This window comes from Eptesicus fuscus, chromosome 9 (genome assembly GCF_027574615.1).
Source record: "Eptesicus fuscus isolate TK198812 chromosome 9, DD_ASM_mEF_20220401, whole genome shotgun sequence".
Classification (NCBI taxonomy): Eukaryota; Metazoa; Chordata; class Mammalia; order Chiroptera; family Vespertilionidae; genus Eptesicus; species Eptesicus fuscus.
The window spans coordinates 37167959-37185312 of record NC_072481.1 but is presented as its reverse complement, the minus strand read 5'-3'; positions in this window follow the sequence as shown (position 1 = coordinate 37185312).

Sequence of the window (17354 nt, the reverse complement as noted above, 5' to 3'; positions counted from 1 at the left end):
GCTGGAGGCAACCAATCGATGTATCTCTTTCACATTCATTTCTTTCTCTCCCTCCCTGCTTCCCTCTCTGCCTCTTTCCCATCCACTCTAAAAATCAATGTAAAAAATATCCTCACATGAGGATTAACAATAACAACAATAAAAAATCAAATAGGTATCTAATGCCTTGCTCTCTCTCTTCTTTTTCTGGTACCTCAGTGATGCCCATGTTGCTAAACTTGAGATTGTCCCAGAGACTCCTTAAACTATCCTCATTTTTTTGTGATTCTTTTTCTTTTTGCTGTTTGGATTGTGTGTTTTCTGCTTTCTTCAAAATCACTGATTTGACTTTAAACCTAGGACAGCTGGCACTACTATGAGTATTGGGGACACTTAGCAACAGGCACAGGGTATTCTGAGGCAAGATGCTGCTTGTTTAGGGTTTGTGAACCTTTGAGAGATTTCAGGAAGGTCCACAGAATGAGCCAAGACCAGCTGTTTATATGGAAATGGTACTGGTGGGCCTGCAAGTTAGGTAGGGCGTGGTCTCATGGAATCACCAAGACAGGGTGAACAGTGTTAGCCCAGTCGATGGAGAGTTTATATATGGCTCCTGTCTCTGCCAAGTGTTGGAGGAGGGTGGAGGGAAAGTAACAACAATGGCCTCCTTGAAGTCAGAGAGTTCAGTTCTTCCCCATATGTCCCTGGAGCCATTCAAACTGCAGCACCAGCTTTGGAGCTCAGAGCCAGTGAGTACCAGTAAGTAGGTGTGTAGGCCTTTTAAAAGGAAGGCCTGGGATTCCAGTGGCCCTCTGGCTCACTCAGCCACAATCCTAACCAGTGTTCATTGTCAAAAGTTAAGGAAGCTTCTGGAATTCTGGGCTGGGGGCCTGGTAGGGAGCTGGAACTCCTTGCCCCTGAGTGGAGACCTCTGCAGCCAAGATATCCTCCCAATTTTTAGCCATCACAGGTAGGTGTGGGACCTACCCATTCTGTACCTCTGTCCCTTTTAAGAGTCTCAATGTGGCTTCTTCTGTATATCCTTAGTTATAGGACTTCTGTTCAATTAGGCTTCAGGTGGTTCTAATGATAGTTGTTCTGTAGTTTAGTCATAATTTTGATGTGGGTGTGGGAGGATGTGAGTATTATTTAACCTAATTGCCATCTTTAATGGAAGCCACCCAGATGTGGATTAATATATATATGCACATTCAAAGGTCATAATAATCTGGACACTCAGTGTATATATTATTGATTTCAGAGAGGGAGAAATAGAAACATCAATGATGAGAGAAAATCATTGATTGGCTGCTTCCTGCATGCCCCCTACTGGGGACTGAGCCCGAAACCTAGGCATGTGCCCTGACCAGGAATTGAACAGTGTGACCTTCTGGTTCAGAGGTTGATGCTCAACCACTGAGCAACACCAGCTTGGCCAGATGTGGGATTTTTAAGAAATATTCAGGAGTCTAAATGTGCATTTGTCTCCAATGTCAGTCCATTTCTCTGAAACAAAAAGGAATTAAAGTGTTTTACTTATTCTTGTTACCTAGCTCTTTTCTGCACATTTGAACATCCTTGTTTCTATTTAAAAGGTTTTGACTATGTTTTCTAGTTCTTTAGCAGCACATACAATAATTTTCAGCTTTCAGCTTCATTCTAGGGGAAAGGCCACCACACCATTTCTCAATGGTAGGATATTGTAGCTGGTTCATTCTGAGTTTTTGAAAATGTAGAGATTAAGGCATTTAAGAGAAAATTTGAATCATGGTTAATCATTGACTTAATTTACATTCACTAAGTGGCAAATGGGTGGTAGATAGTAAGCCGCATGACATTGTCTCTAGCCCTTTGCATATTTGCTTATTGATGGAATATATTTGTTTAGAATACATATTTTTTGTTTAGTGTACATTGTTTATGACTGAATGGATGAATGACATACCACTTATTTCACTTCCCTGGGTCTCTCTGGATGGAGCCCTTGTTTCTGATAATTGCAATAATGAAATTCATGTGTGCACTCACTGTTTCAACACAGTGCCCAGTGTTACCCATTTGTTACCTCATGTAATTCTCACAATAACTGACAGTGGTAGGCGCTATGTCATTCCCATTTTTCACAATTGGGAGAACTGAGGCTTAGAGAAGTTGAAACTTGGTTAAGTACCACATGAGTCCAGGAGTGATGTTCCATTTATAGAGGCAGCACATTGCAGGAAGCTGGGCAGAAATTTGATTTGTAAGTAGATCTGAAACAAAGCAGGATAAATTTTGCTGGTAGTAATCCACACTTTCTTTTTTCTGCTCCCATTTATTGGGTCAGTGATATCTTGTCTTGGGCAGGTTTAATGCAGGGCAGGGACAGGGCAGAAAGGCCATTTCTCCCACTGGCTAAGCATATGCAGATTGACATGCTCCCAACGTATAGCAGAGTTTTAGGCAAAAGGATTGTAAACATCATTTTTGTTATGCAGTTGACAGAGAGATTATTTAGCAATTATAATATTTCAAAAACTAAACTACAGATACCGACATACTTGCATTTCTTTTTTAGAAATATTTTTTATTTATTTCAGAGAGAAAGGGAGAGGGAGAGAGAGATAGGAACATCAATGATGACAGAGAATCATTGATCAGCTGCCTCCTGCATGGCCCTTATTGGGGATTGAGCCTGCAACCCAGGTATGTGCCCTGACCTGGAATTGAACTCTGACCTCCTGATTCATAGGTTGATGCTCAGCTACTGATGCACGCTGGGTTGCATTTCTTCCTCCAACCCAGATATTTCAAGTGGATTAAAAATCTATTGTAGAAAAAATTTAAAAGAAGGTGGCTGGCAGGACAGAGGTGAGGGAGAGGAAGTGAGTGAGAAGATGAGAGGAGAGTGTGTGGATGTGTGTGGTGTGTGTGTGAGTGAGTAAGGGACAGTTAAATCCCACAGGGGCAGCAAGCTTTCTTGGACAAGCAGAGACTATTACCACTTGGGCACTCCCTGAACTGCAGGACTCAGGCACGGAGCCCATGCCATCTTGAAAGGGACAGAGGCCTTTTCTAGGAACTCATCAGCACCACCATGCAGAAAAGACTTTGACACTGCCCAGACCCAGCAGCCACTACAGCCAAAATCCTGCTACCCCAGCCGCAGACCCGCGGACCCTGGGACCTCCACCTCCAAAGGTGCACCATTCCCACAGCAGTAAATGCATCACCCCCCTCCCCAGTGGCAGAACTCCGGACACCACATTCGCGCATTTCCAGCGTTCAGGCATCCAGGGCACACAACTTCATAGACAGTGCCTGGGAGCCACTGGGATCCCTTGCTAGGTGTGATTCTGTACAGACAAGGGCACACTACCCCGCAGTAGAAATTCTGAATTCCCTCTTCCCAAATAACTGCCCACAGACACCCCATTTGCGTAACTTCCGTGACAGGGCCCCTCAGAGTGCATCAGAGCTCTATGCCAGCAAACATACCGCCACAGTCACACGCATTTCCAACGTGCAGGCACCCTGAGCCCATAGATCCACAGGGCGCTCTTAGGAGCTGCTGTGAGTCCTCGCTGGGTGTGATCTTGGACAAACAAGGACACACTCCCCCTGGCAGTAGAAATTCTGAATTCACTCATCCTGGATACCTGCCCACAGATGCCTCAATTACATGGTTTCAGGGCCAGGGCCCTTCAGAGTGTTTCAGTGCCCCTTGTTGGCAAACGCACCACGGGTGTCCCTGTGAACCGCCACTGGAAGCATGCGCCTATCCACCACAGGTGCTGCAGCAAAAGCTGAGTCTGCCCACACCACAACTACCGAACTCTGGACAACACAGTCACACCTTTCCAGAGTGTAGGTCTCCTGAGACCCATCACGCAAAGAGACGGTTCCTGCATGCCACTATGAGTCCCCGCTGGGCACTTGGGATTTCAATCAAGGGCGCAAGACTGCAAAAATTGGGACACCCCCCTCCATGGCTGCTGACTTCTAGACACCACAGTTGTACCTTTTCAGCTCACAGGCCTACATCAAGAGAACCCAAATAGCTCAATTAGGGAGCTACACTAGATTACCAAGCCCAGGAGACCTGAGAGATCACACCAGTAGCGCCATCTCCAAAAGAACCTCCGTATCAAACCAATTGGACCTACAATTAAAACGTTAAGCAATCTCCAAAGGAAAGAAAAAGAGGAGTAATCAGAAAGGGAGTTAAATAAAATTGAGGCTAGCAGCATATCAGAGAAAGAATTCAGAGTAATGGTTATAAGGATGTTTAAATGGCTGGATAACAAATACACACAACTCAATGACAAATACACACAACTCAATGAGAAGTATAAGGAGCTGAATGAGAATGTCACCAACATGAAAAGGAACCAAGAGGAGTTGAAGAACAACATAGCTACAATAAAGAACACAATGGAAGGCTTAAATAGTAGACTAGAAGAGGCTAAAGACTGCATCAGCAAATTAGAAGACAAGGTGGGAAAAAACACACAAACACAGCAGCAACTGGAAAGAAGACTTAAAAAGCAGGAAGAGAGCCTAAGGGAGCTTTGGGACAACACAAAACAAAACAACATTTGCATAATAGGGGTACCAGAAGGAGAGGAAGAGAAGCAAGGAATAGAAAACCTGTTTGAAGAAATAATGGCAGAAAACTTCCCTGATATTGGGAAGAAAAAATTATGCAAGTCCCAGAAGTACATAGAATCTCAAACAAGATGAACCCCAAAAGACCAACACCAAGACACATCATAATTAAATTGGCAAACACCAAAGACAAAGTAAGAATCTTAAAGGCTGCCAGAGAGAGACAGAAAGTTACCTACAAGGTGTCTTCTATTAGAATATCAACTGATTCTCAACAGAAACACACCAGACCAGAAGGGAATGGAATGAAATATACAAAGTGATGCAGGGCAAGGGACTGAATCCAAGAATACTATACCCAGCAAGGCTATCATTCAAAATTGAAGGAGGAATCAGGAGCTTCACAGACACAAAAGGGCTAAGAGAGTTTATTGTTACCAAGACAGCAATGCAAGAAATGCTAAAGGGACTGCTATATAAAGAAGAAAAAGAAAGGCAAGAAGAACTACAATAGTAAGAACAAAAATGACAACAAATATGTACTTATCAATATCAATAAACAAGTACTTATCAATAAACGTAAATGTACTTATCAACATTTATCAGCAATGACAACAAACAAGTACTTATCAATATATGTAAATGGATTAAATACACAAATCAAAAGACACATTCTTACTTTGTCTTTGGTGTTTGCCAATTTAATTATGATGTGTCTTGGTGTTGGTCTTTTGGAGTTCATCTTGTTTGAGACTCTATGTACTTCTGGGACTTGCATAGATTTTTTTCTTCCCGATATCAGGGAAGTTTTCTGCCATTATTTCTTCAAACAGGTTTTCTATTTCTTGCTTCTCTTCCTCTCCTTCTGGTACCCCTATTATTCGAATGTTGTTTTGTTTTGTGTTGTCCCAAAGCTCCCTTAGGCTCTCTTCCTGCTTTTTAAGTCTTCTTTCCAGTTGCTGCTGGATAAGAATGGATAAGAAAACACAACCCAGACCTAACCAGTTTGGCTCATTGGATTAAGCATCGGCCTGGGGACTGAAAGATCCCAGTTTTGATTCCAGTCAGGGGCATGTACCTTGGTTGTGGGCACATCCCCAGTAGGGGGTGTGCAGGAGGCAGCTGATTGATGTTTCTCTCTCATGGATGTTTCTAACTCTTTATTCCTTTCCCTTCCTCTCTGTAAAAAAATCAATAAAATATAAAAAAAGAAAACATGAGCCATATATTTGCTGTCTGCAATAGACCCACCTCAGAACAAAGGATTCACACAGACTGAGAGTAAATGGGTGGAAAGACATTTTACAGGAAAATGGAAAGGATAAAAAAGCTGTGGTTTTGATACTTATATCTGATAAAATAGACCTTAAAGTAAAGGCCATAACAAGAGATAATGAATGCCACTACATAATACTAAAGGGAGCAATTCAACAAGAAGATATAACTCTGGTAAACATATATGCTCCCAATACAGGAGCACCGAAATACATAAAACAACTTCTGGAAGACATCAAGGGAGAGATTGATAGCAATACAGTAATAGTAGGGGACTTTAATACCCCACTGACACCACTGGATAAATCCTTAAACAAAAAATCAGCAAAGAAACAGCAATCCTAAATGACTCACTAGATCAGATGGACTTAATTGGCATCTTCAGAACATTTCATCCCAAAGCCATGGAATATACATTCTTATTAAGTGCACATGGGACATTTTCAAAGATAGACCACATATTAGGACACAGGCAAAGTCTCTTCAAATTCAAGAAGATAGAAATCATAACAAGCATCTTCTCAGACAATAATGGCCTAAAACAAGAAATCAGCTACAATAAAAACAATGAAAAAAATCAAACACTTGGAGGCTAAATAGCATGCTATTAAACAATGATTAGGTTACCAAAGAGATAAAAAAAGAAATTAAAAGCATCCTGGAAACAAATGACAATGAAAACACAACAATCCAAAATCTATGGGACACAATGAAAGCAGTCCTGAGAGGGAAGTTCATAGCTCTACAGGCCTACATCAAAAAAATAATTTAAAAAATGGTAATAAATTATCTAACCTTGCAACTTAAAGAACTAGAAAGAGAACAATAAGAAAAGCCCACAGTAACCAGAAAAAAAATGAGATAATAAAGATCAGAGCAGAAATAAATGAAATAGAGACCAAATAAACAATACATAAGATCAACGAAACCAAGAACTGGTTCTTTGAAAGGATAAATAAGATTGATGAACCTCTAGCCAGGCTCACCAAGAAACAAAGAGACAGGGCCCAAATAAACAAAATCAGAAATGAAAGAGGTGATGTAACAACTGACCCCACAGATATACAAAAGATTGTAAAAAACAAAAACAAAAAAACAATATGAACAACTCTACTCCAACAAACTGGACAATCTCAATGAAATGGACACATTCCTAGAAAAATACAAGCTTCCAAAACTCAATCAGGAAGATTCACAAAACCTGAATAGGCTGATAACTACTGATGAAATTGAAACAGTAATAAAAAAGCTTCCAGCAAACAAAAGCCCTGGACCAGATGACTTCACAGGGGAGTTTTACCAAACATTCAAAGAAGAACTAAAACCAGCTCTTCTCAGACTATTCCAAAAAATTCAAGAGGAAGGCATACCTCCAAACTCTTTCTATGCAGCCAGCTTTACCCTAATATCAAAACCAGATAAAGACAACACAAGAGAATTACAGGCCAATATCCCTGATGAACATAGATGCTAAAATCCTCAACAAAATTCTAGCAAACCGGATCCAGCATTACATTAGAAAGATCATACACCATGACCAAGTGGGATTTATTCCAGAGATGCAAGGCTGGTACAATATCTGCAAATCAATAAATGTGATACATCACATAAACAAACTGAGAGACAAAAATCACATAATCATATCAATTGCTGCAGAAAAGGCATTTGACAAAATCCAACACCCTTTTCTGATGAAAACGCTCAGCAAAGTGGGAATAGAGGGATCATACCTCAACATAATAAAAGCCTTATTTGACAAACCTACAACCAACATCATACTCAATGGACAAAAACTAAAACAATTTCCCCTAAGAACAGGAACAAGGCAGGGATGCCCACTCTCACCACTCCTGTTCAACATAGTACTGGAAGTATTAGCCATTGCAATTAGTAAAAAGAAGAAATAAAAGGCATCCAAATTGGAAAAGAAGAAGTAAAGCTGTCCTTATTTGCAGATGACATGATATTGAACATAAAAAACCGGAAAGACTCCATCAAAAACTAATAGACTTAATAAATGAATTCGGCAATGTAGCAGGATACAAAATTAACGCCAAGAAATCTATGGCATTTCTGTACACCAATAGTGAACTTACAGACAGAGAGACTAAAAAAGAAATCCCATTTACCATCACACCAAAAAAATTAAGATACCTAGGAATAAACTTAACTAAGGAGGTAAAAGACCTATACGCAGAAAACTACAGGACACTGAAAAAAGAGATAGAGGAAGACGTAAACAGATGGAAGAACATACCATGTTCATGGATTGGTAGAATCAACATCATTAAAATGTCCATACTACCCAAAGCAATCTATAGATTCAATGCACTCCCAATTAAAATACCAACGGCATATTTCACAGACCTAGAAAGAACTCATGAAAAATTCATCTGGAATAAAAAAAGACCCCGAATATCCACAGCAATCCTGAGAAAGAAGAATAAAGTAGGAAGGATCTCAATACCAGATTTCAAGCTGTATTACAAAGCCACTGTTCTCAAAACAGCCTGGTACTTGCACAAGAACAGACATATACACCAATGGAATAGAATAGAGAATCCTGATATCGACCCAAACCACTATGCTCAATTAATATTTTACAAAGGAGGCATTAACATACAATGGAGTCAAGACAGTCTCTTCAATAAACGGTGTTGGGAAAATTGGACAGATACATGCAAAAAAAATGAAACTAGGCCACCAACTTACACCATACACAAAAATAAACTCAAGATGAATACAGGACTTAAACATAAGATGGGAAACCACAAAAATACTAGAGGAATCCACAGGCAGCAAAATCTCAGACATATGCCAGAAGAACTTCTTCACTGTTACTGCTCCTAGGGCAATGGAAGCTAAAGAGACAATAAACAAATGGAACTACATCAAAATAAAAAAGCTTTTTCACAGCAAAAGAAACCATCAACAAAACAAGAAAGCCCACTGTATGGGAGAACATATTTGCAAATGTTATCACTGATAAAGGTTTAATCTCCAACATCTACAGGCAACTTATGCAACTTAATAAAAGGAAGATAAATGATCCAATAAAAAAAATGGGCAATGGACCTAAATAGAAACTTTTCGAAAGAAGAAAAAAGGAAGGCCAGGAGACACATGAAAACATGCTCAAAGTCATTAATTATCTGAGAGATGCAAATCAAAACGACAATGCGGTACCATCTCACACCTGTCAACCTGTCAGAATGGCTATCATCAACAAATCAACAAACAACAAGTGTTGGCGAGGATGCGTAGAAAAAGGAACCCTCGTGCACTGCTAGTGGGAATGCAGGCTGGTGCAGCCACTGTGGAGAACAGTATGGACTTTCCTCAAAAAACTAAAAATGGAACTCTCATTTGACCCAGCAATTACACTTCTAGAAATATATCCCAAGAAACTAGAAACAGCAATCAGAAAGGATATATGCACCCCTATGTTCATAGCAGCACAATTTACAATAGCTAAGAATTGGAAACAACCTAGGTGCCCGTCAGCAGATGACTGGATCAGAAAACTATGGAACATCTACACAATGGAATACTATGCTGCCATAAAAAAGAAGGAATTCTTACCATTTGCAGAAACCTGGATGGAACTGGAGAGCATTATGCTAAGTGAAATAAGCCAGTCAAAACACAGGATCTCACTCATTTGTGGATAATAAAGAACATTATAAACTGATAAACCAAAAGATAGATAGAGAGGCAGTAAGCTTCAAACAGACTGTCAAATTACAGCAGGAAGGTTAGGGAGAGGTGGGGGAGATAAGAGATCAACCGAGGGACTTGTATGCATGCAAATAAGCATAACCAATGGAAGCAAGACAATGGGGGTGAGGGCATGTATGGGAGTAGGGTGGGGGGGCAATGGGAAGATATGTACACATGTAATACCTTAATTTAAAAAATGGGGGGGGGGGGGAATCAACAAATGACAAGTGCTGGCGAGGATGTGGAGCAAAAGAAACCCTTGTGCACTGCTGTTGGGAATGAAGACTCGTGCAGCCACTGTGGAGAACAGTATGGACTTTCCTCAAAAAACTAAAAATGGAACTCCCATTTGACCCAGCAATTACACTTCTAGAAATATATCCCAAGAAACTAGAAACACCAATCAGAAAGGATATATACACCCCTATGTTCATAGCAGCACAATTTACAATAGCTAAGATTTGGAAACAGCCTAAGTGCCCATCAACAGATGAGTGGATTAGAAAATTATGGTACATCTACACAATGGAATACTACGCTGCTTTAAAAAAGAAGGAATTCTTACCATTTGCAACAGCATGGATGGAACTGGAGAGCATTATGCTAAGCTAAATAAGCCAGTCAGTGAAAGAGAAATACCACATGATCGCACTCATTTATGGATAATAAAGAACATTATAACCTGATGAACAAAAAGATAGATACAGAGGCAGAGAAGCATCGAACAGACTGTCAAATTACACCGGGAAGGCTGGGAAGTGGGGAGGGAGGTAAGAGATCAACCAAAGGATCTGTATGTATGCATATAAGCATAACCAATAAACCCAAGACATTGGGGGGTGAGGGCATGTATGGGAGTGGGGTGGGGAGGCAATGGGGGATATGGACACATGTAATACCTTAATCAATTAAAAAATGAATAAAATCTATTGTAAAAAAAAGGTTGCAAAAAAGGGACCCATTAGAACTATTACCAATAAAATGAATTCTTTGAATAAAATCAGTAAAAATGAAATTGAAAAATTAATATTTCTGCAAATCTGATGAGATCATTATAATAAATACAATATGCATGCAAGTTTTACAAAACACTTCTTCACTAATGTTATTTTTATAATTCCTATTTTTGTTGCTAAGGTAGGGTGTCTTTCTCCATATTAAAAATTTTTTAAATTTAAATAACTCAATGGGATAATCATGACTAATAGAGCTAGTGCTATTAACCATGGAAGTTCAACAACTGAAAAAATGGAAGTAGTAACATTTATTTATAATTTGGCTAATGTCAAATCACAAAGTAGACTACTTTAAGTTAATTTAAAAATTTTTAAATGTGCTTCTAAATACAAAGCATTTCCTTTATTTTATTCTTTGTTATGACAGGTTTTACTTTAAAGTTTTAATATTTCATATTTGTTTACAAAGGGCTGTGGAATATCAGAATGGATATCATTTTATTAATAAAGTTACATGCTATATTATATGTAGAAAAATAAGCTCTTTTGTTGTTCACAGAGAAGTTTGGGTTCTGTTTTCCAAAAATGTAAAAACTTGGGTATATTTTCTAATTGTGAGTAAGGTCTAGAATTCACTTTAGGTGTAGTAGGTAACTTTACTCTAAGCTTGAGGAGTTTAAATAATTTAAGGAAATATGTATATTGGTCATGTGGAAGACAAATTAGAAATATATTATATGAATTTGGCAATATTGAACACCTCAAAATGTATAATTAGGCATATTTTCATTATTTATTTTAAAATGTTGATATTTAGTTAATAATGAATACAGATTAATATTATAAAATTTTGGTAAATTTATGACTCACTATGTGTGCTGTGTAATGAGAAGAAATGGCAGGAGAGGGATCTTATGATACCTTGGAGGCGTCATGTGATACAGAGGACAGATCTAGGTCAAGTTACTTGGCTGCCTTAAGCTTCAATTTTATTATCTACTAGAAGCCCGATGCACGAAGATTCGTGCTACAATGGGCTTTCCTTTCCCTGGCTGCTGGCACCGCCTTTCCACTCTGCCCCAGCCCCTTTCCACTCAGGCCCTGGAGCCTCCTCTTTCTGCTCCGGCCCTGCCTCCCATGCTGCCCAGAGGCCCTGAGAGACCTGGAGCAGGGCAGGATGCTGCGTCGTCGCCATGGCTACGAAGCAAGCATCCTGCCCCTGTCACTCAGCGCCTGTGTATGCAAATTAATCGCCATCTTTCTTGGGTTAATTTGCATATCACTCCTGATTGGCTGGTGGCATAGTGGAGGTACAGTCAATTTACATGTTTGTTTATTACTAGGTAAGATAATAGGGGTATAGTAATGCCTACCTGGGAGAATGGAGATATATATGTACGATTCAATATTTTTTAATGGTATAATTATTTCAGCTTAGTACAGCCTGTTATGCCCAATAGTTATGTTCCTTACTGATGCTCAGATAAAGTTATTATTTTTTGAATTGCACCCAATTCAAAAAAATGAGAGGGATTACTAAAGGCATTTGTTTAACTTACTATTGAGAATTTATTTAACTTAATATTATACAAGTTGAGGGAAAAAAATAAAATGAAGTCACTATAGTCAAGCTATTATATTGCTAAAATCAAGTAGGTTAAGGCATGAGGAAATGATTCTACTCTTGTGTTACCTTGCCTGGGAACTTAAACTTTTAAAATCTATATATCTACACCTTTGTATCTATACATCTATATATCTATATATCTATATCTATATCTATATCTATATCTATATCTATATCTATATCTATATCTATATCTATATATCTATCCACCTATAATTCTTTATATATCCTATAAATAACTTCTGATTACTCTGGGGTTTTTTATTGTGTTTTTTGTTTGTTTGTTTATTTGTTAATCCTCACCAGAGAATATTTTTCCAATTGGTTTTTGGAGAGCAAGGAAGGGAGAGGGAGAGACACAGAGAAAGAAACATCTATGTGAGAAAGGCACATCAATTGATTACCTCCCACACTCGCCCTGATCAGGGCCAGGGATCAAGCCTGACCGAGGTGTGTGCCCTTGACCACAATTGAACATGAGACCCTTCAGTGAGGGGGCCAATGCTCTGTCAACTGAGCCAAATCAGCTAGGGCAGATTACCCTCTGAAGAATTAAGAAAAGAATGTTCATATCTCCAGAACTCCTGAGATGCATTATCCAGAACATTGCATCTGAAAGATTATCATCTCAGACCAATCCAGAAGCTAAGAATGCAGGACTGATTCTTCCCCAAAATGTACTTTTTACTATAAGAACTCTTAGCTTTTCTTTCTTCTTCACAACATTCAGGATATTTCCTACTTGCAATTCTAGCTTGCAAATCGTTACTACCCTTGAATTAATCTTTGTCATTTATTGCTAGCCAAAGCCTCCTGATTCATTTACCTTCCATCAACAAAGTGTATTCTTGATCAGATGACTTCAATGTGCTCTTAAACTCAACTACTTTGAGTGGGCACATTTATATTAAAAAGAGTAAGACTGGTTCTTAAAGTTGTAAAATTGAGTTAATATAATTCAAAACTGTCTATAAAAGGAAGATTGTGAGAGAGATTTACATTTTGGACTATTCTTTGTTGTGGTATGAATACCACAAAATGTGAAACTCTACATCTGTCCCAACCTTTCCTTCTTCCTTCTACTTCAAGGCCAGTGACTGTACTACCGATTCCAACCTCCCTCAATCTGCAAGAAATGGAAGGGGGAGAGAAAAACAGCCTTAACTTTCATCCACTATCAAATCCCCAATTAAGTACCATCCTAAGTCTCTTCTTTTTCATAGCCAAACTTTTCAGAGTTGTTAATACTTTCTCCACAGTCTCAGTCAATTGCCATCACATTCACTCCACAAGCCACCTTATTTTGGCTTCTCTGTCATTTCAACAGCTCTTCCTTTGCTTATAGTTGATTTCCATGACACTGATTCCAATGAACATATTTCAAACTTATGTCAAGGGCACTCAACGTTCATCTTTTATTTCAAATGTCTTGGTGTCTGTATTCCACAACACTTGGTGCTCCTGGTTTCTCTCATCCTTCTCTCCGTGCTTCTTTTCCTCCTCTGGAGGCTCACACTTCTCTACCCAGTTTTGAAAATATGGGAACTACTCAAGATGACAGAGCAACACAATTAGACACATTTAGAGGTTTCCTTGATTCACCTGTTGTGTCACTCAAAGGAACTGGGGAGGTCAACACATCTGGTGTGGCTCACAGGTAGCAAGGAGGAAAGGAGAAAAGACCTTGGAATTTTCAGTCTGGAGAGAAGAGGCTTAGGGCAAGCTGCTTTCCCTTTTTAGATTTAATTACCTTAATCAGAAGAAAGAATGAGTACTAGAGAATCCATATGGATTCTTCCAGTTATAGCATTTATCCATTGTACTGTATCTCTTGGCTTACCTATCTTTCCCCTCCACCAGACTGTGAACTGTCCCAAGGAAAAGCTTACCCTTGATCCTTCTTTGTTTCCTGGCATTGCCAGCATTGGCTGGTGTACAGGAGGCAGCAGTGAGAGTGGGACTGGCTCTCTGCCTCCTTCCTGAAAATTTCCATTATCTTACCTCCAGGCTGTTGAAGAAGAAAATGATGGAACTACGTGGTCTCGGACCTCTGCATGAAAGTTATTATTTAAATTTAACTGGTTCCTCAATATTTTAACAAGTTGTTTGCCAATGCTCTTAGCATTGATTATATAAACTATATGATTCGGAGACACTGCCAAATAACTTCTAGCCGGGGGTTAGAGGTAGGCAAGAGGTGGGAAGGTCTAGGGAAGAGGGATCTGAAACAGGTGTGGTACAAAATGGAACATCTGAGGCACCAGCTCTTGGTCCAGTTGAAGTCATCACCCTTAACCCTTAACCTGCCAATTAAAACCTGGTTTCAGAGACTGGGATAGCCACTTGAGGAGTGGGAGACAGTGACAGGGAGGAAAATAGGAAGTTGTAGCAGAGATTGAGTTTATTGTTCAAGGCTGTAAATCCAACACCTTACAGGTGCCTATCTTAGCATAAATGCATGAATGAAATAATGAGTTGTGGACAATGCCTATAAAGAAGGCTGGGAGTTGGGGATAGCAGCTTAAAAAGCTAAATCTGTTGGATCCTACTGTGGCACCAAATACTTTCTAATTACTTTACTATTATGTATGCTCTAGAAGTAATTTGTATCTCCTGTATCCAGGGCTGGCTTCATAGGCATGGTAAGTTCAGAGGCAATGAGGGAGAAGATATATGGGGAGATTACATTGGACTCTGCAGTGGGCTTGAAAGGAGAAGAGCCCCAGAGAAGGCCAAAGATGGGTAGCTGGAGACCAAAGTAGCCAGGCCCAGTCCCCAGGGCCCTTCGGAAAAGGGGCTTGAGTCAGGGAGGATGCCAGGGGGTACATTATCAGATGCTCAGTCTCTTTCTTCAAGGGTGATTCCTGGAAGACATATAGGTTAGTTGGGTGGGTGAGAAGCCTGAAAGCAAACTTTACAGGAAGGAAAAAGAGGGCCAGCACTATCACAGACCTCAACATGACAGGCACACCCTAGGACTGTGAGGTGCACAATGTATGCCACTGAACACAGCAGCTCTAACAGACTTCAATGTGCAGAAGAGAATGAGGGGGCTCTCGCCTGAGTTAGAGCAGCACTAACCTACAAGCAATGGACAAGTCAGTTCACATCTCTGCACCTCAGTTTTCTCATCTGTAAAATGAGAGTAATTAGCCATTCTACATGAGGCAATCTATAAATTCACTCACATAATACCTGACATATAGGATCTACTCAATAAATGTCTGTTCCCTTTCATTTCCTATGTCAAGACATAGAATGCAGAAATAAGCAGCAAATCTGGACATTAGACAGAGCAGGCAGCTTAGGGCTGGCTGGGAAAAACAAATAAAAATCTGCAATGCTGTTTGTCAAACTGCCTGTCCTCATTGAGCAAGACTCTGGCCTGGTTCCTTAGGCGCTTGGCTGACTCTGGCCAGTGTATACATTAGCCAGATGCTTGGTGTGCTCTCTCCCCCCCTTTCCGATCTTCCTTCTTCTTCATTTCCTTTATGTGCTCTATTCGTGCAATGTGCACTTTATCAAGTACGTACTATTTCCAAGGCCCTGTGGAGAGGCCCTTGGTGACCTGGAGACGTCACCTGTGGGAAACTCACAGCCAGAGTAGAATCAGAAGTCTTTGTTTAATTATATGTATGTGTTTTGGAAAATAGCATAAGGAAAATTGGCCTAAAGCAAAAATAATAATAAAGAGCAATAAATTTCTAAAGCAAGCACCCAGGTAACCACTGCCAAGGTCAACAAATATGGACTATGATTTCACAGGTATGTCTTCTGCCCTCCTGAGATGGATCTGTGTGGCTCTCGTGTCCTTGTCAATGTCTGTGTCACAGTCACCTGATGCTCTGGGTGTATGGGCTTTGGCTGGGGAAGGTGGCAGAATCATAGAGCAGAGCTTCCTGGAAGATTTGGTGCTTAAATCAGGCCTTGAGGCTGGGTAAGGTATGAGGTGCAAAGAAGGAATTTTTGGGAGCACCTCATGCTGGGGCCACAAGAGAAATCAGAGATTCTTCCCCAGTAGTCCCTGCAGCAGCTGCTTGATGGCGACATATACCTCTAAGGTCAGGATCTAAGGCCATTAGTGAGCTCCAATCCAAGAATTAGACATGTATGGAAGGGAGGGAACCTGATGCCATGGGATGGTCAAAAGAGGATAATTATAGCCCTGGGATTGGGGATGTTTCTATGTTGCCCTGGGATGGACCATCTTGAGACACATCCTTCCTGATATTGATGTCTCCCCTCTCAGAAGAAGGCCACAGTACTGGAAGGTTGGCCATGGGTACCTGCTCGCTCCTGCAAAGCCCTGTTAAGACCTAGACCTTCTTGCCCACCTAAAGCTGGGATGCAGAGACCTAGCCAGAGTGTTCACCATACCAGCAAAGTCTCTCTCTGTCCTGGGCCTGGATAGACCTTTCTATTCAAAAGTGAAGATAGTTTCAAAGCTGTTACCTGGGATGTGAGCCCAGTGGTCATAATCAACCCTGGCCTATGGGTGGCGCCCAACTCTAAGACTTGTCTCCTTTTCTTATCTTTAGACTGTCAGAAGGCCTGTGAGGCAGGATTGGAGGAGGTCATTATCCTACTTCAATATTAAGGGAAGGACCCTGTCAAGATGCTCATCAGGGAGACACGTGAGCTGAGCCTTCAGTTTCTGGATTCTTTGACCAAGAATCCATAGGTAGTATTGACTCTGTTTGAAGGAATGTGTTGGTGAGAAATAGAGCTGAGAGTTCTGGAGCTAGAGGGAAAGCAGAGACTCCAAGTGGGAGGGGAGGACAGAGGTTGGGGACCGGAGAGCACCAAGATGAAGTCCACTCCATCCTTCCAGCTCTCTAAGACACCCTGCTCCCTCTCTGATCCCAGGTACTTGTGGCATGAGTGTGTGGAGAAAGTGTGGTGTGAGGACACACATGGTGTGGCTGCACAGGAGTGTCTCCATGTATGTGTCATGCAGATGTGCATGAGAGTGTGAACTCAGCCTGGGTTTCTCCCATTGTCTGAAGCTAGCAGGATCACTTCTTGGTCCCTCCCTTAACTCCTGTGAAATTCTGTGGTTAGAGCATTTGATATGGCTGACTACCCAGAATTCCAAGTTCCCATTGTCCTGTGCTCTCTTAGCATGGCCACTAAATCCTTCTGCAACACCTGATGTCCAGGGACCTGCTGAAGATCCATTACAGGATGCTCCCAGCTCACATTCTTACTCT